This window comes from Homalodisca vitripennis, chromosome 6, assembly GCF_021130785.1.
Source record: "Homalodisca vitripennis isolate AUS2020 chromosome 6, UT_GWSS_2.1, whole genome shotgun sequence".
In the NCBI taxonomy this organism is placed as follows: domain Eukaryota; kingdom Metazoa; phylum Arthropoda; class Insecta; order Hemiptera; family Cicadellidae; genus Homalodisca; species Homalodisca vitripennis.
In genome coordinates, this window is record NC_060212.1 from 38,885,989 (window position 1) to 38,911,341 (window position 25,353).

Sequence of the window (25,353 nt, forward strand, 5' to 3'; positions counted from 1 at the left end):
TCCGTCTGGCTCGTAAATAACAGGTGAATTTGTGACAACTGATATGTTTTAAAGCTCATTTTCTAAATTAAATTTAATGTACTCGATATCTGTAAATATACAAAAACTGTAAAGATCACAACATTCATTTCTTTATTTTGTCTCAGTCCATTTATAATCTAGTTGTAAATTTAATTTTTAATTTTATCAGCCGCGTAATAAACTAATAGTAATAAATTCAACAAAATGGCGTACTAAACAGGCAATCGAACTCAACCATGGTATTCATTACATAAACCTTTGTGCCAAGTTTCAATTTATGGGGTCTTTCTTATTATTTCAAAAAACCACGTTACATATCATATTCTGACAACTGAAACTGCTATTGGTGAAATGTTTGGAAAATAATAAACTTATTTTTTATTCAAAATCCACCTAACAACAGCTCTTTCGGTTTATGAGTTGCACGTGAGCTATTATGGTTATGTGCTGTTAAAGGTATTTTTAAGAAATTGTAATACTGTCGAGTCTGAGATGTTTTTAGTAGAATATAAAAATTAACAGCTGGTATTCGAATTTATAAGTTTTTACGTGAGCAATCATTGATAAATCTGCTACATGTCACAGTTGACAGGTATCATCTGTTTGTTGCTCCCGGCTTGTGCAAGCGTGCTATTAAGGTGGTCGTGCTCGCTTGTATATTGACGGATTTCGTTGAGAAAAATACCGTTTGAATTGCTCTAAACATTTTAAAATAGTTAACATTAGTAATTTTGTATATTATTACTACGGCTGATATCCTTTAACTTAAAACATCTTTGTTTCTCCCGGCTCGTGTGTACTTATAACATGAGCACCTATGTCCACGCGTATGCTGTTGACGGATATCGTTACAAAAGGTATCATTGGAATTTATATAAAATTATGTAGATAGTTGGTGTCTTGTGCAGTTTCTATAACTACACTGTTACTGTTTCTATTGTTTTGTTATTTGACCTTAAAACTTTCTTTCAATTGGCGCCATTTTGAAATAGCAAATTACACTGTTATTATTTTAACTGTACACTTATGTGTTACATACTAACCAATGCGCGAAGTTTGTTATTTGGAGTTTTACTATTTCTAGAGATATTAAGTTTTTTATAACATGACGACTATAGGCTGAATAAGAAATAAGACATTTCTAGACTATGTTTATATGACATTTTTTATTCTAAATGATGTTTACTATCATCCTCAGAAGTCTGTGACACCCATTTGTTAACACCTTATATATATATATATATATATATATATATATATATATATATATATATATATATATATATATATATATAATTAAAATTATATATATATATATATATATAATTAAAATTATATATATATATATATATATATATATGTGTTAGCTGTCAAAAGATAAGACATTATTTAAATATTTGAACACTTGAAAAAAAATATATGTATATATATATATATATATATATATATAATTATAATATATATATATATATATTATAATTAAAATTTTATATATACGTTAGCTGTCAAAAGATAAGACATTATTTAAAATATAAGCTGAAACCAATGAACTGTGTGGGATTCCGGATTAAGATGGTTTTGGCAAGGGGCCATAGTCGTAGAAAAACCCAAAAACTCAGAATTAAGGACATTAAAATTGGAACACTAACTATAAATTTATTCTATTGATCTACCAGCTGAGAAATAAAAGCAATAACATTTTATTCAATCTATTTTACATTTATTTTCGAAATTATTACTAACATTTAGTACCAATCAGTAACTTCTTGCAATAAATAATTAATATTCAAGTAAAATAAACTAATTTTCTTATTTTGTTTTGTTTATAAAACCTTTGTTTATATATTTTAGGCAAAATAGTGAAAGACATATTCGCAGTGATTCGATACGGGTAGACTTACAGCTGACTGTAAATTGAAGGATAAAGTGGGATTGTTGTGTTTCAAGAATCGAAGAGATCCTTTCACAGTGCATTCGATATTGGTCGACAGCGTGCGGCTTTATATTCCACCGGAGATTGGATGATAGAATGAAGATTAATTCATTAATAATAAATAATAATAAAATGTTATTCCACAAAATGTAAAACAAGTTTTATATATCATAACTCCAAAACGCACAATTCTTCTACACAATCGCACAATGAACTAATTTTGGTATTCATAATTAAGCTTTGTACATTTTTACACTTTGTAAAAGTATACAAAGTTACAGCGATAGTATACGCCTTTTTTGTTTCGGCATATGTGTATTCAGTTTTAATTTGTAACATTTTACAAACCGAACACCTCAGTCCGTTACATAGATGTGATCGGTAAAAAAAAATATTTGCCTTCATTTTTGTAATTAGTAATATTTGGGTTAATATTAATAAAGTTTCGAAAACTCGGCTTTTTGAACATAACTCTTGATGTTCTTCTGGAGATATAATTAGTTTAGCTAGAGTTATGTCAATTAAAATACTCTTATTCTTGAGTTGTTATTACTTTTCTAGTTACTTATATGGTATTGAAATATTAAATTTGGAACGTTATTTTCAAATTTAGATGATTTAGGACATTTCTTTAAATTAGGTTAGTCGTTTAAGTTCTGTCGCCTCCGGATACTTGCATAACCTAGCTTTAAGAATTGTTATTCTATACAAATGTATAACTAATTTATAATACAACAAGACACACCATCATTAGAATTATTTTGCCTTTGCAAATATGAAATTTTTTGCAACAAATGTCAATCTCTAGGTCAATTCGGGAAAACCCTATAAATGTACATGAATCTTTATGTAACTTATTCCTGTCTATGTGGAGATAAAGGTTCACGTAAAATTTCAAGTCTACAAATGAAATGTTTCTTCAGATAATTTCAAGATAATCAACCTATACGTTATTATTTTATATGTTAAGATGTCATATGATGGTATTTACTTTGTTTAAAAATTTATTTACTTGTAATTGCATTTTTTCTCACCTACAATAACGATGTACAAATGTTCGATAGAGTGTGCCAAATCACATGGAGTGACGTGTACCTTTATCAAACTTGACGTTATCTTCATAAAGTACTTTTAATATATAGGTCAGTTCGCTCTAGGGATATCGTGCGGATATCGTATATTAAAAGTTGTTAACTCCTCGGACGATAATTTTCGTTAACGCTTCATCTCCATTACGAAAAGATTCGAATGTAAAGTATTATTAAACAACATTGTTTGCTTTATTAAAGCTATAATACGTAAATCTCTAGTTCGCCTAAGACTCCAGAGATATCGCAAAATTGGTAATTATTGTTCACTGATGACGTAACTTGAGGCTACACCTCCCCCACTATCGGAGTCTGAGACAGTTGAGGTTAATTTACAACAGCCGGGAGCGAGACAGTAGCTTTGTCTCTGACAAATAATGTCTCGTTACTTATTTGTGCGCATCCCTGCCTCCGTGTTGCGGTCTTACTCACTCGCTGATAACTGAACTGTAATGTGGAGGCTTGGATGAGCATCGTTTCTTTCATTAAACGCCCCAGGACAGTGATCCTTCTTACTCACTGAACAGGATAATATCCTCTGCTTGAAATGAAAAATGAAATGAAATGAAAAATTACTTTATTAGAGGCGAATTTAGGACTATAAAGTCCTCTCTACCACTTAACCTCATAAAAATTAAACTAACATATATATGTATACATTTATAACTAAAACTTAGTCCATTTATTTACACTACATAATTAATGAATCTTAAAATAAAAACAATCATCAATAATTAGTGTAACTATATTCAAATTTACAATAATATCGCAAGACACACACTCGCATTCATTCAACTTTGCATGCAATCGCCCTAAGTACCGCACACCAAAGCCGCCAATCGCTATACCCCCTGAGCCCCCAGCATCATGGCCCTGACCTCCGCCCCAAAGCGAGCGCGCTTATCCATGGCTCTGATGTTCACGGGTAAAGCATTCCACAATCGACAGGCAGAAACTGTAAACGATTTGCTAAAGGTAGTTGTTCGATGAATTGGGATAGATAATAAGGATGTACCCCTCCTTGTACTTCGTTCACTTATTTCAGACATAAATCGAAAGTTGTTTGAAAGATAACTAGGACAATTTGTATTTAAAAGAGCGTGCGAAGGTCTTATAATTTTAAGATAGATAATTGATTGAAGTAGGGCGTTACGTGATCATCACGTCTGAGATTGAAAATGAACCTAATGCAAAAGTTCTGAGCACGCTGGAGTCTATTGATTTAGTGATCGTCAAAGGTTTTCTGTTTAGGGAAATTTAAAACTGATATTTTCCTTATATGAACTAAAGACTAAAACGTAGGGTATTAAAAAACCCTTTTTGATTCAAAAATATTACATTTCGCTAGATTTTGAACTAGCTAACTGTCAAGGTTTATAGGGACAATTAAAAAATTAGTAACTTTGGATCCTCTATCTGTACCTCAAGCTCCTTTATAGTTCCGACATTTGCAATATTTAACGCTTCGGATTTGTTGTTAAAAATTACAAGATGGCGTATTGCACATAAGTGTTTGGTAAATTCTTAAATTAAAAAATATTTCTATAAGTTCAGATGTTTTGATACTGAAATTCACAGGTACTGAGCATAGTGATTTGGAAGTTAAAGCAAAGTCCTGTCACATGTTTTGGAATTAAAAGGGTTAAGTGTTATTTTAATCCAAAGTCCTTTAAAAAGAAAGTATATTTTTGGTAAGAATATATATTTATAGAGCCTTCAGAATTCGTGGAGCACCAGCTAACAATTTACCAAACATAGTTTAAAAGACTTGAATAAGTTTTTTAGTGTTTACTGTATAATAATAAGAATATCGAAGTTATTTAATGTTAGTTAATAAATTATTCATTTGCAACTGAAACTCAACATAATACAAAAGAATATAATTCAATGTAAATAAATACACAATACGACTGTAGAGGTTTTTAATCTTTAAAAAAAATTTAAACTGCATTCTTCAATATCTTTTCTACTAGAGTAGCGCGTACCAAAATAGTCCCGTGACCTTGAGGCGGTGTTGCCATATCGCTCCCGACCACCAACTGTTCCCGCTATGACGTGGTTATGTTCACATACTGTCAATCTAATTATTGGTATCTGCAAAAATATGAATGAAAAAAATTATACGTTTAATTTTAACAACTGATGATGTTTGTTTATTGTATCATATGTGGAGGCGGATCAGTAATCTTTCGTACATATAGAAGTGGCAACAGTGTTGGGCGTGGCGTGTAGAGCGAGGATTTAGCACAATTTTGGCCATTTATTCTGTACGGCAAAACAATAGACTTATAATTATAGTGTTCCATATTTTACTGCCGTATAATATATTTTATGAAATTACCCGTTCTATTACAAATTCAAGCCGAATTTAACAAAGCAACTTAGTTATGTTTCAGAATTATAGAACTCAATTTCATCGTATGTAGTTAAGGACTAGTCTATTAACCACAGTAACGAACTGTTATTGCAGTCGCAAGCATACAACAACATCCCTTTGTAACAGGAGTAAGTGTTATTGCAAACTTAGTTGTGTGCTACGTTGGAGATGTCTCCTAGCTCTAATATGGTTTGAACAGGGTTAAATACAATAATAATTTTACCTTTTTCTTAGAACAGTTAATTCATCAGATATTTCTTTTAACTTTCGCTTATCAACATTGATTTAATGGATTCTAAACCATTTGATAATTTTTTCTACTTGAATAATCAATGCATTATTTAGCGTGTTTGAAACTAAACTGAAGGTAATAAAATGAAGGTTGTAGTAATTATTTAGCCGTCAGGTCCATTTTACTAGGCTTTATACATGAGTAAACACACCAATGGTATCTAAGTTCTTACTGACTGTACGTTTTAAATAGAAAGTTTTTCAAAACTGAGCAACCGACAAAATGTTAGAATAGGAATTTAAATTTATGTTAAAATTGAAACATCTATCACAACGCTACGATCAAAATTAAGAGCTTAAATGCGCATGAGTTTGTTCTTATGCAGAAAGCCTCAAGATCGTTTCATTACGGTCGCGGTGTAGTGCCAGGGTCTCTGCTCTTCTGATATGTTTGGAATGTGACGCAGGACGATTCATTCAATACTGCAGAGAGAAGTTGTTTAACCATTTGTTTATAAATTAGATGTCGACTACTGAATTTTAATGGGATGACTTGTACAAATGAAGTATAATAATTATGGGTGTAGCCGTTACCAATATAGTTGCTTAATCAAAATTACAAACAAATCTCAATGACAGCCTTTAGTAGTACATGACCATTTGTAGGAAATTACCGGATGAGCGTTAGCAAAGAATTAATCACTCGTGAGAATGGAAACTTTTTCGTTTCTGTCCATCAACCTGCCCGCAAGATATCTCGAAAACGAGTTGACCTATAGAGTTCAGTCCATGTTCCAAGCTGGAACCTGGAACCTGGAATTCGGCTGAGTGTCAATAGTACTCACGGTCTCCATTTTGTCTGCCAGGAGGATGTAAAAATTTCTTTTCTCTAGGATGGCAGCCTGCGTATCAGTTCACAAGACATCTCGAGAATAAAATGAGGTATAGACTCAAAATTGTGCATGTAACCTCAGCAAAGCTTGTAACGCAACGTATGGGTGTGGTGTATCCTGTTAGCTTAATATCAAAAATGTAGTTGGTAAGTATGCATAAGATTGGATCAATATTTTAAACAACTTAAGAGAACAATAGAAACATAAAACAACCTTCTTTTGTTCATTTTCAAGATGGAACATGGTTTTATAATTCAATTTAAAATGATAAACTACATTTCAAATAATTGTACTTGTAGCATTATAATTTTGGCCTATATGTAAGGAAAATTTAAAAAATAATGCTCCTCATATTAGACATGAAACCGGTTTTCCAGGGTTTTTCCTTTCTTACGGGAGGAGGTACAAATGGGTCTGGCTGCGAAGATTTCCAATTAAAACGAGAAGACAGGTAAAGTTTAATTGTTTCTTAATAGGTCCCTGGGGTAAGTTTTCTAATTTAAATATCCAGCATGTGGGTGTAACGTGAAGTGTTGTTTTCGCTGCCTTTCTTATCAGGTCTTTCCTGAGTCTTTCACTCGTGTTATTCATGGTTTCCAAAGTTAGTAACAATACACATCACAAAACTTTCAAGTACCACCCTATTGTATATTTAGAGTAAAAACGTCAGCATTGTTTTATTAACACATATATAATTACTCACCTTAACAAGCCTTGTTGTTATATCGGTTAATATTTATGACATCACCTTCAGTCATGGTATATGCAATATAGATAATAATGTTTCAACTTTGTTATTGACGATGGAGGGTTTCAAAAAATACCAGCATTTCAGACATTTCCCAATTTTAACACATATAACGATTGAAAATGTAAAAAATCCTATTATACTTTTAAAAATAGTTCAAAACGCATCTAAAAGCAGAAAGTTCAACAGCTTATGACAATGAACCCACAAATATACTGATTGATAAAAAAAATTGAATTAACATTATAATTTACAACACAACAAATTTAAAAAAGATAAATTATAATTTTCACCTCCAAATAGCTACATGGCAATACACGAGTGACATGCTCTAAAAATTTCTACTTTCTAAGTCGATAGTTTCCGAGATACCATACGGGCAGACAGCAAGACAAAAGTTAAATTTTCCAACTCCTTGAGTCGTAGGTTTTTGCTAACACACAAGAGTAATACAAAAACACAATGACATAACATAATTATTACGGACCAATAAAAAAGAAATGTTAACACAGAACGCCAAATTAATATTTGTAAGGTTAGAAGATGAAGCAACACAAACTGTAGTATTAAACCGAATGATGTTTGTGGAATACTTGTAGTACATAAGCAAGGCTCAGCCCTCAGGTGAAGGCGTACTGATTGCTGATTGATCACCGAGCCAATCAGAGTTGCTTGTAAATCACAGCCTCTTATTACCTCCAATCATCCTCGATTGTGCCGCGAGTTTGTCAGTGAACGTAAAACACGATCGACGCCTCTGAAATACATTGGAATATCATCAACATCGCTTCCGGAAATCAACTTACATTCAGTATGCTTGTTTCATATTTGTATATCCATATCTAAAGGGTGTCCAGTAAAAGTGTTCCAATACTTTGAAATTGTGTTCTATACATAAAAATTACCAAAAACGTTAATATGAAGTCATGTCCTAAAACCTTTAGTTCTCCGTCTATCTGTCTGCTTGTGTTGTTATATCTTTTGAACCAGTTAAAATTAACTTATGAAACTTGTGAATTGTACTAACCTTTGGTAAAAAAGGTTTTTTTGTTTTTTACACTCATTGGCGTCCTATTTGCAGTAAAAAAGGGCTAGTTTTATACCTCTTTCAGTGCATGCTCTCTATAAGCTAGTCTCTAGACTACATTTATACTACACCAAGAAGTAATGTTGGGTTTAGAGCTAGATGTAGTAAATTAAGGTGTTTAATTATTGATAATGATTTAATAACAATGCCCATTCAGTAATAAAACTGTATTTGTACACAATTAATTGTACTTACAGTGATGAGAGAGCTTATTTAACAGTTGAAAGAATGTTATTAACCAAAATAATAACATTTTCTGTTGCAAAAAAACAATAATTACCAGTTGTTACATAGCCACACATATTAAAGAACAAATATTTGAAGCTCAACAATAGTTGTATACTGCTATAGTGGTTACAATAAGACCAATAACAATGCAATGCAATGCATTATATTGCCTCAATCATGGATAAAAATGTATTGTTCAAACAAACAATAAAAAGTAGGAGAGCGAAATGGTTGTCTGTGTATTGTGGAATGCAGCAATAAAAACACATATTGATTAGAGATAAGCCCCAATTAAATTATACCATTTAGCGGGTGTTTCAAACCAAATCAAATTAAATTTATCCATTACATAAAAACGTATAAAAGCATTAGTGTCCTATAATCGTGTCGTGTGCTGAGCCTTTTTCATTTAAGACATTGCCATTGTTCTTCTAATGATAATTTTTTTCTAATATTTATTGTACAACACAATCTAAAACGTCTTCCTTAGTTCAAACGATCGTGTTAAAACTCTAAAGTGGGTGATAGAAACAATTTTCCAAAAACTCGTTATTTTGATTAAAGAAGAAGTTCCTCTTTATTACATTTCATTATTGCAACACAAATATAACTGAAATTTTCAGTAATTATATCTAATCAATCAAAATTTTATTCCACGGAGCCTATAAACTTCAAAGATATCCTCTTCAGATGTTAACGCTACAATTTTAAATAATATATAACTACACGATAGTTATAGAATATTATAAGCCTAATATATTTATTAACATAGCAAACTGTGCATAGCAAAGGTAAATGAAAGAGTATACAAACTATAGTGCACTATGATGTTTTAGACACGAACTGGAAGCACGGTGGAGCAACCGGGTGTATGGTGAATATAATGACGGTAACATGAAAGCAATTACAAAGGGAAAATTATTTATCCCATTATTATAGCAACACTCTTTAAAAATAAAACTTTGTAAATGGATATATAAAATAAAACTGACTTATTATCGAGATAAATAACAGGCTTTTGTGCTGCATTACAAATTGAAAACCCATATATAGATATTGTAAAAATGCATCTACGTTCTTTTCTTAGCCGGAAGAGGGCCACATGCAGAAATTGTAGAACATAGAATTATCTGTTTCATCACAATATTCGAACTAGGTGGCAGTACCCCACAACATGTTTCAAATAACACGCTTAGTTGAGATCGCTTGTAAAATCTGTACTGTAGCTCACCTTATCTCGAGATTTCCCGTCGATAGATGGACATATGCAAATATGTTATATGTTAAGGTCTCATAAGCATGTACTTAGCTTGTTTAAAACTGTGTTCGCTCTGCTATTTTATCATTGCTATCAGAGTTACCCACAACATCAATGCTAAAATATTTGCTAACGATTAGCTGCAAAAATTTAAGTCTTTAGGTCAGATCGTTTTCGAGTTATCGTGCAGACAGACGAGGGACAGAAATGAAAAGTTTTCATCCATTCGAGTAATAGGCTTCGCTAACGCTCAGTCAGTCACCTACCTATTAACAACTTCACTTCAGATCACAAGGAGTACGTGTCATGACGCCCTTTCAACTGACTGCATACGACTTTTATTCATTGTATAACTGCGCCTAGTTGTAGTTATAACATTTTATTTTTACAAAAATTTTCAATTTATTTAGTTAATTCTCTATGCACTGTACAGTTCTTAACCTGTCGCAACATCTTAGAGAGTGTCACGGCTCCTTCTGTGTCCATGTTCCACATTGAACGGTTGGAGTAGAACATAATTTATTGCGTTGAACTTATCAGTAATTAGTGGCTCAGCGGTGAGTTATGGCTTTAGGTGGAAATTAATGCAAATAAAGCACCTGTTCACTGTGCATAATCCGGGGACCCGATAAAAGCAATTCCACGAAATATAAATGTTAATAGGAGATTTCACCGGTAAATACTCATTCATACAGTCAGTAGTGGACTCTGAATGGGGCCTTTTTCTATTAACTCCATCCGTGATGCGAATATTCAGAACCACTCTAGAAAACTTGTCAATTTATTCGGTAAAAGAAACCTGGAATTTGGTGTTTACAATTTTTAACTTTTGCTTCGCTGTAAAATTATCTGCCGTAGAGTATTCAATATCAAATGCGAATTTAATAGTCTTTCACATTACCTCTGTGCCAAGTATCAATTCTTTTCTAAATAATTATGAACGATAAACGTGTTGATAAATGATAATCTCAAAAACGGCTTAACCAATTTAACAAATTATATTTTTCAAATATTCGTTGAAGTTCAAAGAACATTTATACGATAAGAAAGCTGTGAAAAGTTTCCTGGGACACTTCAGGTTTGTTAATCTAAGTTGTTTCATAATCTAAATTTAACTTATGCTAATAGTTTTCTGCTTTTTATTCTTGATGGAAGTGAATAGGTTTTAATTCAAAAGACATTTTTCATTCTTCCACATTAAATTTATTTTAAAAGCTCTTTTGCCGGTAGGGCATCATAAGATATTGTTTACAGGAAAACATAGGTATAACATAAAAAATACATATGATAAATTAGAATAAAATTTAAAACTAATTGTAAAGACCAAAAACTAATAAATATTACAAAAGAATTGTGTAGAAAAATATGGTTTGCAATTCATAATTTTGGAATGGATTTCTTCTTTTACTAAAGGTATATAAATATCACTGAAATTTACGGAATGTTTAGAAATACAATTATCTTTTAAAACTGTCATACATGCACTTCCAATTTTATTTCTTTTAGTCCAGGAAGAATCTTTAAAAACTACACTTGACGATTTAAAATTTGTATGGCGACTTTCCTTTAAAGCATGTTCAACTAATTTAGATCTTTCAATGTTTTCTTGTTTATAATTGTAAATATGTTCTTTTAGTCTCGTTTCCACAGGTCTTGATGTTTGGCCGATATACGTCTTTTTGCATCCACAGTCAATTTTGTATATTACGTCTTTGGTTTCCTGGTGTTTTATTTTTGTTTTAATTTTGTTAAGTACCTTCTTATATTATTTTTTGACTTAAAAACGGTGCGGATGATAAATTTATAATTTATCTTACGATGTTTTTCTGGGGTTCCTTTTACATAAGGAATAGTTACAGTAGTGAGATAATTAGGATTGTATTTTTTGTTAATTTGCTTGCAACTTTTGTTTTTAATTTTTGCAACTGTTTCAATAATTGACGGAGGATAGTTGTTTTTAATCAAAAGTTCTCTAGTATAATTTTTCTTTAAAATTTTATCTTTGTTATCAGTTACCAAATTATTAATCCTCTGGAATAAACTTTGTACTAATCCAATTTTTACATGTTGAGGATAATTTGAATTAGAATTAAGGTACTGTCCACTGAAAATATTCTTGTAAAATAATGTTGTTTTAATAGAGTTTTCTTTTGTTTTTGCTATTAAAATATCAAGAAATGGAATTTCATTGTGAAACTAATTTTCAATGGTAAATTTTATCGTTGGTCTAATTATATATGTGTTTTAAAAATTCATTTTTAATGCTCATTTTATTTTCCCATACGCAAAATATATCATCAACATACCGTAACCAAATTTTGGGTTTAATACTCCAATTTTCAAAATCAATGTCTTCAAAGTGGTCCATAAATATGTTGCTAATTATTGGGCTGAGAACACCACCCATAGGTAAACCGGGTACTTGATTGTAAAATCTGTCTTTTAAATGAAAATAGTTGTGGCTGACACATACAGTAAGAAGTTTCATTACACAGTTAATAGATAATGTTGTTCTCATACTGAAGTTATCTATCATTAGTAAGTCGTTGTCTAATCAAAAACAAAGCTTCAAGGACAGGCACATTTGTAAACAGACTATTTACGTCGTAGCTGACCATAGTATAATAAATCAGAGCAGTCCTTTTTGCTTTCAAGATAACGTACGGAGATACCTTCGTAAACAATGTAGAACAATTTTATATTATAAAGTAAATGCAATTAGAAGGATCATATGGCAACAGAGAACCGGATTGTCAAACCACTTATGTAACACCAAACGCTATGCAACGTAATATAATTTTATAAATTATAAAGAAAAAGTTTGAACTTTTAAAATGTAGTCATGAGGTTGGCATGCAATTTAGTTATCTGAAGTAGCCTAGTGTAACCCTTATAATGAAGCTGTGCTGCATCAGGCAAATTATTGTCGACTGAGCGCGATCCGATCGCGGTGGGGAGACCCTCCAGACTTTCGTTATCTCCGTCCTCGACCCTGGCTTATATTATTTGCTGATCTTTGGCTCCATTAGATATTGGTATGATTATTCTTCAAAGTGAGACTGTTTGCTAGGGGAGTATTTGATCCATGAAACATTATGATGATTTCTCAAAACGCTTCTTTTTGTAAGATATTAAAAGAGATATTAAAAAGATTCGCATGTTGTGGGTAGAGTTTTGATACTTAAGTTGTAAGCTAGTGTTATTATATTGACTGTTAGAGATTTTGTGTTTATATACTAGCTTTAATGGCGGCCATGTTGAGTTTAACCCCTAAGAACAATGTCTCATTGAAAAGATATCATTAATTCGCCTTTAACTATTTTCGTTTTTATTAGTGTTTATATAAGATTTCCAGAAAAAGAACCCCAAAATATTTTGTACTACTTCAAAAAGTGAAAATTTATACGAAGAGAAAATTCTTATTTGGTCGGTTCACAAATAAAAAACCTTATACAAAATCTGAATTAAAACTGAAACAGACTAGTACAACAAATCGACATTAGCAACGTTTGGTTGCAATTTGTTCCGTAAATAATAGGGACTGTTTGTTGTTACAAAAGCATTACAATCAGCATTGACAACCATTTACTTATTTTAGTTCGACAATCAGGAGGAACTAGCTCAACGAGCAATCAGCAATCAGATCACGCTGCCTTGCCATGCTGAGCCCTGCTCGATATTCACTCGTGTGTTCATTCTCTGTTGTCTGTCGCTATACAAGAGTGACATTATTGATGTCTTACGTCAGGATCTCCAAAATACTCGTAAAACACTTGAACGTATTATTGTTAAACCCTACCTTTTGGTACACGGTTTACAATGATAAATAAGAAGTAATCTTCAGACAAGCAGTATTTATTTATTGTGCTCTGATGGTATAATGGTGAGCCAATTTGGAACGTTGTTAAATATTTAAAAATTTATATAGAAGAGAATTTGGACAGCCAATTTTGCACGTAATACTTTATTCGTATTTAGAAACATTTATTGCCTAAAAAAAAATAAAGCTAGAAAAATGTTATTTTTATTTTAAAATACTCATATCCTTTAAAGTTTTATAAAATATCAACATTAATATATTTCAAGAATAATAGATTTGTTATTTCAATTGTAATTTCAAAAGTACATCCTCATAATAGGGTATACATAAATTAACGTAGCATAAAATGTGGATTATTTATAAATAAAAGACATTTAACTAATCTATAACAAATATAAATATTTTAATTATTATTTATTTTTTTTATAATATTTAAAAATAGGGCTATGGCTTTCAAATGTATTTATCATGTTTTTAATCGGTGGGCGAATAGGAATTGGCGTTGACAGTGATACGTGAGTCAATCTGTTAGGTCGCACTGAGCGCTGAACAAATTAAACAGCGAACTTTCTAGCAGACAGCGACCAGTCTCTGTGCCATGATGAGGGTTAGCGCAGTGTATGCAGCTAGTGAACAAAGAGTATTGTCAGTTAACTCTTTGTACAAATGCAAAAGTTCTTAGAACTAATCTGTAAAAAATAGTAACAATGTGTTTTATATATCCTATTAGTAACGTAGTATTAGTAACGACCTTCATTACTTTACCAGTGCAGTGATGAGATCATTGGTACGGATTACTCAATGGGTCGATCATCTACTTCAAATATAAGTAATAAGAAGAAGTAGATTTACGCTAGTAGAATAATGAGATCTGCAGCTTATCTCATCACTACATGTGTTAATATATCACATATAAAAACGTCAAATAATTGTATTCAGCTTGTTTCCAACCTTTTTTTATCCTGCAGTGTTCTCGTTTCCATCATGGTTACCAGTAAGACCAATGTAAAAGTGTTCACTAACGCTCAGCCAAATCTCATAGAATGACATATTCCATCGTAGAACTTAATGTTAACTGTATAAAACTTAAGATTTATGGAAAAGCTATAGGTCAGTTAGTTCTAGAGGTATCGGGCGGAAAGACAGGCAGAGTGATTATACTTTCCAGATATTTCAATGATATGCTCGTTTACCTCTCAGCCAATGAGCTGGCTGTTCTATTTTTAATACGCTTACAATTTCAAAGAGATACAAATTTATTCCATTATTTTTCAAATTCAATGTCACCACGTATTAGAAGATTAGATGGAGTAATCGAAGAAATTTCATAAAACCGCGTCCTGTCAGACCAATGCTAAGATACGACGATCAATAAGTAGAAGATATTTTATCTCATTACACAATTTTAACCCAATGCTCTTTATCTTACTATAGTGAAATATAAATTTGGATAATAGTTAGATTAGAAAGAATACACTTACAGTGCTGATATTGTATTCACAATCGATATGAAAAATACAATTTATACGTATAAAAATGAATGTTTGTCTTAATGTGCTTGATAGAATCGTAAACTATTTCGCCAATCATGTGAATATTGTATGCATATGTGTTTTTCCATGAAGAAGGTTTATACGCTATGCCCTTTGATGTAACTCGCCACCACTCGGCGCTGCCAAAGATAAAGTTTTTAGAGCGCCTGCACATTATAAACTACAATTACGACGCAGTTACGTATACTAAATAGCTGAACAATATTTAAAGGCTGATAGTTACGATTAGTCTTTAAAATAAATTTCTGGTTGATCTTAAAGTTTGAGTGTTAGACCATTGTATATAATAAAGTACATGTACGTGAACAATGGTTACACACACAGATTTTCTTAATCGCGGTAACAAGGCAAACTGTACATCGGCGTTGGAAATATAATTCATTTGAACCAGAACTGCATATACACGGGAAATGCTTACGAAAGGCGTGAAAAACCGCGGAGAACAGCTATTACGATATAAATAAAAGAGTACGAAACCTATTTATTGCATAAAATACAGATTTTAACAACTGGAAAATTTGCTACCCACAAATTACATCAATTTTGGTATATTATTGGTGGAGTTAAACAAGCGTTAAACAAAGAATAAAAGAATTACCTCTCGGAGCGTAATTCCAATTTGCAGAAGAAACAAGGAACAGATTGCTCTCCGGTCTTTACCTACTGCATCGTGATTCACTGGAAACTGTTTAAGCTGAGGTTCGTTGATTCAGTAACTTTATATTGTTTGTACTATTACTAACTAATATTGTTGTAACTTATATTGTACATACTATTACAAATTTTAGAGAATCAGATTTTAAGATAATAAGACAAAGAAAGTAAGCATTTTGATTATATGTAGTTTTTTGTTTTCCAAAGTCACACTTTTTGGTATTAACGGACGCACTATCACAATATTGTAATACTACATCAATATCAATTTATTATCAATAGATTACTTGAACCATATCAAATAGCAGAATAACCTGTAAAAGGTCTGCTTCCTGTGTATGGTTGACTGAACAATTTTAATCCTCAAAAACCTTTATTTCCTTAATTTAGATCATAAAATACATCAGATGTCACATTTAAAAATATAAACAATACACATCAATCAAATGCAAATTAATTTTATTAATTGTACAACCTATTATCACAAAAGTTACAGATTATATCGTTAGGCTAAGTACTGACATACTGCAAATAGTTAGACTACATGAAGGCTTAGCCAAAATCTATAAAGAGACATGCCCACCAAGACGAGGCGTTGTCTAAGAAGAAATTACGTCACTCGCAAAAGTTCAAGTCAGTAGCGCAATTCGTCCTTGAGATATCCAGCGGAAAAACACAGAGACAGACAGACAGACATGCAGAAGAGGAATTTAGAAATAACCTTTATTGATAGCCATACGATGTATGCAATATTTCAAGTTCATAGCTCAATTATTTCCAAGATGTAACCTTGAGTTATAGGCCTTTGGTGAAGCTCATCCAAATCTAATGGACTAACACGTACTATCATCAATTTATATCTCGTGTATCTTTGTATTTATATACAAATAAACTGATGAGATACAATCTGAGATACAATAAACTGTATTTAACGATCTCGTACAATATAACGAAAGTTTTATCTATGAAACCACCAAATATTCGTTCGTTAAATGTCGTACTCCAGACTGGTCACAAAACTGTTTATTCCGTGAATTTCTTACATTGTGGTTACTCATAAAGCTAACGTAAAAATGTTCGATAACGATAAGTCAAATCCAAGTAGTGCCATGTTCTACCATCGAACTCGAGTATCTTCATATAGTAATGAAGCGTCCTGCAACATCTCCAGCAAGGTCGAGATACCGTGTGAATAGACAGACAGAAATTCAACTTTCCAGCCCCTCGAGTAATCGGTTTCGTCAACGCTCAGCCAATTAATAACGCGCTCTATAAGATTATTTTGAACACTAATTTTATGCCTCACTCGTACAATGTGCTGCAATGAAATCATCAAATCATGCAATTGATTCTGCAATTTCTCCAGCCCCTCCTCTAAAAGGCTGAGTGTTAGCAAACATGGTCTCCTCTAACAACTAAATTTAGGTGATAATAACTGAGATTATATACCCGGGAGATTTTAAAATTATTTTGTAACCTAGTGTAGCATTATTTTAAACTAATAATTTATAGTTAAAAATTTCTTAACTTAAATAAAACTTCGGCCTATATAGTAAATATGAAATTGAGGCTACATGAAAAGTTACAAATTTACTAAAATTTTATAAATAGACCTAAGCTTATTTAAAATAACATTAAAGCTATACAACTCTACTTTATATTATCTTAAATAACTGCAGTAATGAAATAAAATATCATATATAACTGTAAATCAGGTATTAAATAGGTATTCTCGTCTAAATAATAATTTTGGGGTCAAATGTTACCTTTGCATTGTTTAAACCTGATTTAAAACCGCTGATAAGTATTTTGTTACAGCAATGGTGCTGCTAATCCATAGTCAATAGAAGTATGTTAATTGCACTTTATTGGCTTAACTTCAATTAATAGCTAATAACTACTGCTGTATCCACATCCATGTTTCAGCAACACAATTATTGGGGTTAGTTACCTCATTCAGGTCGGGGTCATCGATGGGTAACCGAGCGACCGCAATCAACTACAGTTATTGCCGGTATCTACAGACGTTGCTCCCGGAATAGTCCCACTGGTGTTGTCGGTCTCTGGCCGGTTTATACATTCCTAAAACGGCTATGGAAAACCCGTCGTGTCCCTTAAATCTGAGCAACCCTTTGGATTTCCTGGAGTAGCACATCCCTAAACGCAAATGTCGAGATATTGCGGTGCAAGAGTACATCAATAGGTCTACATAGTCTACTGGGAGAATGACTGTTGGTGGGGCTACCTAGGTGTTAAAGCTGTTCTTCACATACATAAGTGCTCGCTTTGACTGCAGAGGCTGGTACAGAGTTGGCCTCTCCTTCTTCTAAGGAGACATGAATGAGATGAATGTCCAAGATGTTTTTCTAATGGTCAGGAGGTGACCCCCCACTCCCAATCTTACCCACCCAGATATCCCGTCACTCCAGAAGCAGCGCTAAGGTTCTTTTAGGACCAAGTGCAATTTCTCAGCTTATTGTCCTGAGACAAAAAAAAAAAAAAAAAAAAAAAAAAAAAAAAAAAAAAAAAAAAAAAAAAAAAAAAAAAAAAAAAAAAAAAAACACCAATATTTTGGGGTTTTTGAACAGGTTATTTTTTCTTCATGAGAAAAGATCTTTAAGGATCGTATGTGGATGAAGAGGCGTGAGATCTGCAGGGAGATTTTTTGGAATAATGATAGCCTCACATTTCATTCTTTTAATGTGCAATAGCTTAAAACTCTTTTAAACTACAGACAAATTTCCGGATTTACGTCAATAGTAAAGTCGATGCAATGGAGAAGACTTAACTGAAGCTATATTTTTACAAAATATTATGTTATTGCCGAAAACTGTTTAAATAACTCCCACCAAACAAGAAAACCATATCACCAGTTAAATTATTCGAAAACTTTGTAAGGAACTACTTGCTGAGAGAAGCTTTATCCTACCGAGGCTCTAAACAAGTGAGTAGTTACTTAATTTGGTTGTGTATTCATATACCGTGAAAACTACGTAAATTTTCATTTTTATATTGACGAACACGAATATTAAATTTATTTTTGTGTAATAAAAACTATTTATTCCTCTTCAACGCATTGTTGTATTAATTAAGCGCAAAAAGCACACTCGAAACTATTAATAGTATTCATGGTGAATAAATATTATGCATACCTACATTAACCGTCTAACGACTTTACCCAGAAAGATCAAAATCATTATACCTCAGAAGGGTACAAAACTGCACTTTTTGATCAGAATTACAAGATTGCGCCTGCCCCTAAAACATTCCATATTTTTGACCAAACTTTAAAATTCTAAATGTAAACCTCTATCAAGTTCGATTGCTGTCGAAGATCAGTTTGACCGTCAGTCATGAAAACCGTGAGGTTAGTAAGTGGCGAGAACGTTATTGTTATAAATATTACCATTTGTAAAACCTATTTGTTTCACTTTTATAATAAAAATATTCATCTAGTTTGAATATTATAACGTTGTTCATAACTTGTGATTTTTAACAATATCAGGCATAATTATATTTTAAATTTTAATCACTCACTATTTTGTACTGGCTTCAAATAGCAACGTATCAGTTATTCTGTTAATTTGGTTCAAATCTTGTGTTAGGTTTACTTCAAATATTTAAGTTAGGCACCTAATTGGTATTTTGGGTGCAGGAATATCTTCTGATACCAACTAGAAAGTATAGTTTTATACACTACAGATATATACTAAATTTGTGTTTCTACGTGCGGTCGTTAAATCTTAATATAAGGTATAGATACTTTTATATACCCTGTATATTTAGGTAAGCAATTTTCCAAGCTTTAGAAATCAAGAAGCGTATGTAAAACTTACAGGAAACCACTTTTTAAGTACAATTATAGCATTATTGTTCCTGGATGGATTTCACATTTTAAGATACCCTTTATAACCAAATTTTTTCTTAATTGTTTATCATAATAGAATCTGCAGCAATGTTTTCTTATATAATTTCAAGAACTCTGCCATAAACTTATATTAAATTAGATTTATAACAATATAATTTATAAATGATATAAATAAATAAATAAATAGAACAATAAAGTAAAAGAATGCGTTGAAATGAATTGTGTAATGAAGAAAGCATAAAGGAATGACGGCAGTTCCAGAATGGACCCTCAATCTTAACTAACAACAGGCAACAAAAGACATTTCTAGGTCATTGATCTTCCGCCTTTGATAAGATCCAGCGACCACGCTCGTTAAGGATTTTCTCTTAAATACCAATCCAATTCCGTCCAGTTCTACTCAGGTTTATTTTATAAATGTATAAGAATAGTATCTCCATCTAATCTAGAACTGCTGTTAAGGGTATTTTACTACGTTGAATATCATTAATCTTAATCTTATTGTTCTTTAAAAATTAAATTTCACCTCCAAACATCAAAAAATGGTATATGTCTCTCCACTGGATTTGGTTGTGCATTAGGGAACATTTTTACATCGGTCTTATGAATAGCCATGATAACAACGATAACATCGTAGAATAAACAAATATATAAAAAAACTAAGTACATTCATTTGACATGTTTAACACATGACACATAATAACATATGTGGGCTAACTGCAAAGTATATAAAAAATACGGCATATTTTGGCTTTAAATTTTGCATGAAACTTCATTTTTATATAGAGAAGAATGGGTTCTAAGACTGTGCATGTTCATTCATGATTTTTTATCCTTATATAAAATGGAATGTATAGTTATTTTTTCTAAAATACCTTATGCATAAAAATATAACACCTGTTACATGTGTATTGTAAGTTTTAATTTATATATTTATCGAGACCTAATATTTCACTGTTCTGGAATAAAATTCATGGTTTTGTAATGCTACATATTATATCCATATAAAGTTTGTATGTTTATAAAGAAGTCAGTACATATAAAAGGCTGAAATACAATAGCAATGATTAAAATTAAACTCTAGGCTTCGCGGTAGTTTCACCTCATTTTATCTGACTGTATCGAAACTATACTAAAACAAGTACATTATTTCAGACAAAACTACATTTATTTAACCAATTCTATCACAGGTATATAAATTACACCGTTCATTATAAAATACCGTCAAATGATATTGTTACTGCAATGTTTGAATAGCATACCGTTAGAGTTAAAAGTTACAGCCAAACTTGAATAAATGTGTCAGATATCACTCAGGAAAAAAAAGTTAACTAGAATCCTGCTTGTACAGACCAGACTGTAAATTCCACATCATTTAATATATATTCATCAAATAATAAAGAAGTAAGAAATTCAAAATATTGCTGAACAGTTTTAAATTGGATTTAACCAAACATACTAAGCATAAAAGAAGAGTCTATCTCACAACACGTTTTCAATTTTAACTGTGTCTTGAAGAACGCAGTGGATAGTAATAATATTTACATATGTGAAATAGGGATCAGAAACTTGACATCCTAGAGGAATATAAAACCTACAAACATTACAATATATCCAAATGGTGTAATTCACAACGTACAGCTTCACCTGCAATTTAAACAAGATCGTTGGTTGAAAAAAGTACGTTATCACTGTAGTACTGACATCCCTTACTTCCAAAGCACCAAAGGAACAGTAGTGACGCTGCCTGCAGCCTTCAGTGTTCCCGCTGCCGTCCAAATGACCGATCAGGCTAGACTTTATACAAGTTTGGGGAGCCTTATACATGCATTTTCTCATGTATTTATTATTTATCAAGTTTTTATTCATTGATTTTAATTTATATGGGTGTTTGCCCTAAATGTTTTACATTTCGTGGTTCGTGGTTTAACTTTTTTTCAACTATGAAAACCCAACGATCAGACATTTATCTCGAAACATGTTGTAACTTTATAATTATATAAGCCTGTTATTGTTTTAACTAATTAAGGTAAACTTATTTATGTTTGGAAAAGTTTGGAGATAAAACTCCTGTATTCCACCTGATCTAAAAACTACCTATTGACGAAATTATATTCCAAAATTGGACAGAATAGTTTACAAACACACACACACACACACACACACACACACACACACACACATACACACACCAAAGGAGTATGTGGGGTGGATGGAAAATTCATTATTGTATATATAGTGACTAAATCTATATAGATAATATAAAAGAAATTACTTGATAAGTAATGAAATGCACACAAAATAATAAAAATTATAATTCATTTAGTAACGTGGGTATTATGCAATTTACCAACAGTTTTGAAAATTGCACATAACTGAACCTATATTGTGTATGCTTCAATATATTTTCAATAGTTAAACATAAAAAAAATTCTTAATCATCAATATTTTTCGATTTAAAAAACTTAATTACAAGACTAGAAACGAAAGAAACATAAAAGTCAAATTTGCAAACACATTCATGAGATTCAGTGTTTAACTCAGGTGGCTGGAATTGGTGGCTGCAATGAATTATTTATCTGAACTTTATCGAGAGCAGGGGCAGGTCTTCAGGCAGTATAAGTTTATTATTTACCTACTCAAAACTTCAGATGTCGACGCTACACATATAACATTTATTGCCTAATTTCTGTCAATCATTTTACATATATTTGAACTTATATTAACTTAGCCTAATTTAGTATACAACGAATTGCGAAATTTCGTGTTTCCTTGGTCTTGTTGTCTCAGACCTGTTCAAAGCTTGTTGTCTTGTAGAGATCTCAATTTTATGCATTGCCATTAATGTAACAAAACCCGTGGGAAAAGGATTGTTATTGGAAGGAATGGTGATTTACTTTACTTGATACTTTACCCGAAATTTGATACTTTTGATTCATCATCTCCAAAATAACTATAGGATGGATATATGGACAGGTTTTCCAGCATAACTCCGGTTTTCCTGCTTACTCACTTCCTCTATGCAAACAGTTTATGAGATAATGAAATTCTGCGCTGAATAATTGTGCACAATTACAACCAATTTTATTGTCAACACTTTACCTTTAGGACAGTGTCATCACTAAATAAAGATTAAATCGAAACTTAACAGTTTAATTTCATAGACGACATTCAATAGTGTTTATTGGAAGTAAAAAAGAACCGATTGTTATCAACATTAACATGTTCCGTACTGTACAACTCTCTTCCTTACTGTGTTTTTCGCGTTCCCTGAAAATGGTCTTCATGGTTCGTTTTTAGTCCTTGGAAAATGGGCACATCAAAGTTAAGAGTGACCATGCTCTCCATGCCTTAATCGCAGGAACTAATTATTTATACCGCAGGAACTTCAATGAGTCAATAACGTTAATGTAGTACGTAACCTCTTTAGTAGATCATATCGTATTTACTAGTGGTCTGGATATCTCGAGTGGAGACCGGGTATAGAGCCAATCAGTGAGGTTACTTTGCCTCAAAGCAGAACTGTGGTGAACGGTATCGTGTTTTCATCGTGCACGATTACTTAGAGGTTTAGTAGTAGTCGCAAAGCGTAGAGAACAAAGCGTGAGTCTCGGCCTTTTTATTTTTGATGTGATAACGTTTACGGTTTTCCGAGTTCGTCGTATACACTAAGAGTGGATTAATGTCCTTTATTTTTTACAACTGAAAATGTATAAGTAAATGAATAATAATACAATCAAATACAGTACTTAATGTACCAAAACACTATTAAACATATATTACATAAATTGTTACTCTGCACGAAGAAACAAGATGATCATATACAAACAAATTATAAATAGCAACTAAAGAAATATTTTCGGAATATATAAATTTCTTAATATAGTAGTCATCAAAGATGCCTAAATTAATGCAGGATTATTCTTGCCATGGAAGGTATTTTTTAGATTTTAATATTGAGATTTTATTAGTTTTAGGTATTCTTTCTGCTACAGGGTGTATACGCAATAAACTCTTCAATAATTTAATTCATTTGTAATATTACGCTTGAGTTTACATAAAAATAAATCAACTGTTTTATTTTTTAATTTGTTTATTGTTATACGATTGCCGATAGATTAATTTACGGCCTGCTATACTAATCTAAACTACATGGTACAGACACATGTGATCATGTAATTGTGTGTTTGAGGGGTAGGGAGTGTTACAACTGATATCAGCGTAGCGGAAGATTACATGGCGCAGCGTATCAGCATTCGACTGTTGGTTCACACTTGTTCTCATGTATTGTACTGTATTGTATGTACTAGTACGGCCTGCCTAGCCTCGTACATTCAACAAGTCTAAGAGTTTCTTCGTCATTTTGACGTAGAATTTATCCCTTGGCATCGAGGCTCTTTCCAGAAAGTATTGTTCTCCAAACACCATGACTCTCACAAACAAAAACACTGTGTTTAGCAGTCTCCTCCGGCTCATTACATAGTCTACACTTCTTATAGTGGATCTTTAGTGGTGTCCTCACTGTGAGAGAATTTCCTGCATTGACCGAGTCCAATATATAGAAATAAACTGTGTCAAAAAGTCTTTGTTTAGGTTCATCTGACAGTTCGCAAACTAGACGTTAGTGCCACTAATAAGGTTCTTTCCAAATCAAAGGGGTAGTTATATCAATGAGTCAAGGAATAAATTAACCCACTTAAAACAATGCGATTGATTTTGGTTGGGCATAAATTTAAAAAAACATATTTACACTAATTTACGACTCTTTGTTTAACGTTTGTTATTGGCAAAGAAATGTGAATGGTTAATATGATTTTTGGAATTTGCAATCGTTATATGTTTCAAAATGTATAACAAATCGTTTCGAGGGTTGAAACCTGTCCTTTTATCTAGGTGAGATTAAAAGTAATACATAAAAAAGAAAGAATAAAAACATACATAAAATGAGGAAGAAGAGAACATACTGAAATCTGCTTCAAGTTCAGTCAGGAGAAAATAAACCCAGACGTTGTAACTGCACAGGATGAAAGTCGCGAGCACAAGAAGACGAGATCATTATTACACGTCAGACCAGTAAAGGAGGAAGTGGAATACTAACAAAAAAATCAAAGTCGGCACTTCCTGCTCTGTGTCATCTGACTCGTTGTTTTTTCTGGTTAATCCCAAGCAGATTTCGAATATTTTTGACTGCTTTTCTTTGTCTTCCCTTTTCTGCTTCTCTTTGTTCTTTTTTGTAGATTTCAATCCTCAAAATTTAGCGTTACACATTTCGTAACATATAACTATGGTAAATATCGGAAATCCTATCTTCTTTAAGATTCTCTTTCTTAGACAGGAGATCATATAAAATATATTTTGATAATTTTTCAGGGAATTGTAAGTGTTTAAGGCTGTAATATACTGTAAACCATTGTGAAGTTAGGCCAATGTGTAATTGGTTTGGGATGGATTTTATACAACGTTAGCAGTTACCCGCGACTTGGCACGCAATTTAATTTTGGAAAACATCGGCACCATGAACATGTTCTTTTTAAATTGTATTTCAAACTGCCCTGAGAAAGTGATAATCACTGAGAAATATTCTAATTATCTTG

General features: G+C 32.0%; 1 protein-coding gene across 1 annotated transcript in view; it reads right to left on the bottom strand.

Moving 5' to 3' along the window:
- LOC124365352 (origin recognition complex subunit 1) overlaps window positions 1-25,353 on the bottom strand; it is a 137,119-nt gene that overhangs the window by 68,332 nt on the left and 43,434 nt on the right.